Source organism: Vicia villosa, unplaced genomic scaffold, assembly GCF_029867415.1.
Source record: "Vicia villosa cultivar HV-30 ecotype Madison, WI unplaced genomic scaffold, Vvil1.0 ctg.001059F_1_1, whole genome shotgun sequence".
NCBI classification, from domain to species: Eukaryota; Viridiplantae; Streptophyta; class Magnoliopsida; order Fabales; family Fabaceae; genus Vicia; species Vicia villosa.
The window spans coordinates 647,836-650,748 of NW_026705466.1; positions in this window are offsets into that span (position 1 = coordinate 647,836).

The window sequence follows — 2,913 nt, forward strand, 5'->3', positions numbered from 1 at the left end:
ATTTGCTGACTTTAAAATTAGAATTCTTAAACGAACTGTCTTCATGAAGAAGACTGCCATCCGTTATCTCAAAGGGAACAAACTGTCTTCTGCTGAAAGAGACTGCCATTTGCCGACCCTGTCGAGAAATCCTTAAGCGGAACGAACTGTCTTCTGCTGAAAGAGACTGCCATTCGTTGACCCATCTTAGGAAAAAGTGAGCAAACTGTCTTCTAATGGAGGAGACTGCCATTTGCTGACTTTAAAATTAGAATTCTTAAACGAACTGTCTTCATGAAGAAGACTGCCATCCGTTATCTCAAAGGGAACAAACAGTCTTCTGCTGAAAGAGACTGCCATTTGCCGACCCTGTCGAGAAATCCTTAAGCGGAACGAACTTTCTTCTGCTGAAAGAGACTGCCATTCGTTGACCCATCTTTGGAAAAAGTGAGCAAACTGTCTTCTAATGGAGGAGACTGCCATTTGCTGACTTTAAAATAAGAATTCTTAAACCAACTGTCTTCATGAAGAAGACTGCCATCCGTTATCTCAAAGGGAACAAACCGTCTTCTGCTGAAAGAGACTGCCATTTGCCGACCCTGTCGAGAAATCCTTAAGCGGAACGAGCTGTCTTCTGCTGAAAGAGACTGCCATTCGTTGACCCATCTTAGAAAAAAGTGAGCAAACTGTCTTCTAATGGAGGAGACTGCCATTTGCTGACTTTAAAATAAGAATTCTTAAACGAACTGTCTTCATGAAGAAGACTGCCATCCGTTATCTCAAAGGGAACAAACTGTCTTCTGCTAAAAGAGACTGCCATTTGCCGACCCTGTCGAGAAATCCTCAAGCGGAACGAACTGTCTTCTGCTGAAAGAGACTGCCATTCGTTGACCCATCTTAGAAAAAAGTGAGCAAACTGTCTTCTAATGGAGGAGACTGCCATTTGCTGACTTTAAAATAAGAATTCTTAAACGAACTGTCTTCATGAAGAAGACTGCCATCCGTTATCTCAAAGGGAACAAACTGTCTTCTGCTGAAAGAGACTGCCATTTGCCGACCCTGTCGAGAAATCCTTAAGCGGAACGAACTGTCTTCTGCTGAAAGAGACTGCCATTCGTTGACCCATCTTAGGAAAAAGTGAGGAAACTGTCTTCTAATGGAGGAGACTGCCATTTGCTGACTTTAAAATTAGAATTCTTAAACGAACTGTCTTCATGAAGAAGACTGCCAGCCGTTATCTCAAAGGGAACAAACTGTCTTCTGCTGAAAGAGACTGCCATTTACCGACCCTGTCGAGAAATCCTTAAGCGGAACGAACTGTCTTCTGCTGAAAGAGACTGCCATTCGTTGACCCATCTTAGGAAAAAGTGAGGAAACTGTCTTCTAATGGAGGAGACTGCCATTTGCTGACTTTAAAATTAGAATTCTTAAACGAACTGTCTTCATGAAGAAGACTGCCATCCGTTATCTCAAAGGGAACAAACTGTCTTCTGCTGAAAGAGACTGCCATTTGCCGACCCTGTCGAGAAATCCTTAAGCGGAACGAACTTTCTTCTGCTGAAAGAGACTGCCATTCGTTGACCCATCTTAGGAAAAAGTGAGCAAACTGTCTTCTAATGGAGGAGACTGCCATTTGCTGACTTTAAAATAAGAATTCTTAAACCAACTGTCTTCATGAAGAAGACTGCCATCCGTTATCTCAAAGGGAACAAACTGTCTTCTGCTGAAAGAGACTGCCATTTGCCGACCCTGTCGAGAAATCCTTAAGCGGAACGAACTGTCTTCTGCTGAAAGAGACTGCCATTCGTTGACCCATCTTAGGAAAAAGTGAGGAAACTGTCTTCTAATGGAGGAGACTGCCATTTGCTGACTTTAAAATTAGAATTCTTAAACGAACTGTCTTCATGAAGAAGACTGCCATCCGTTATCTCAAAGGGAACAAACTGTCTTCTGCTGAAAGAGACTGCCATTTGCCGACCCTGTCGAGAAATCCTTAAGCGGAACGAACTTTCTTCTGCTGAAAGAGACTGCCATTCGTTGACCCATCTTAGGAAAAAGTGAGCAAACTGTCTTCTAATGGAGGAGACTGCCATTTGCTGACTTTAAAATAAGAATTCTTAAACCAACTGTCTTCATGAAGAAGACTGCCATCCGTTATCTCAAAGGGAACAAACTGTCTTCTGCTGAAAGAGACTGCCATTTGCCGACCCTGTCGAGAAATCCTTAAGCGGAACGAACTGTCTTCTGCTGAAAGAGACTGCCATTCGTTGACCCATCTTAGGAAAAAGTGAGGAAACTGTCTTCTAATGGAGGAGACTGCCATTTGCTGACTTTAAAATTAGAATTCTTAAACGAACTGTCTTCATGAAGAAGACTGCCAGCCGTTATCTCAAAGGGAACAAACTGTCTTCTGCTGAAAGAGACTGCCATTTACCGACCCTGTCGAGAAATCCTTAAGCGGAACGAACTGTCTTCTGCTGAAAGAGACTGCCATTCGTTGACCCATCTTAGGAAAAAGTGAGGAAACTGTCTTCTAATGGAGGAGACTGCCATTTGCTGACTTTAAAATTAGAATTCTTAAACGAACTGTCTTCATGAAGAAGACTGCCATCCGTTATCTCAAAGGGAACAAACTGTCTTCTGCTGAAAGAGACTGCCATTTGCCGACCCTGTCGAGAAATCCTTAAGCGGAACGAACTTTCTTCTGCTGAAAGAGACTGCCATTCGTTGACCCATCTTAGGAAAAAGTGAGCAAACTGTCTTCTAATGGAGGAGACTGCCATTTGCTGACTTTAAAATAAGAATTCTTAAACCAACTGTCTTCATGAAGAAGACTGCCATCCGTTATCTCAAAGGGAACAAACTGTCTTCTGCTGAAAGAGACTGCCATTTGCCGACCCTGTCGAGAAATCCTTTAGCGGAACGAACTGTCTT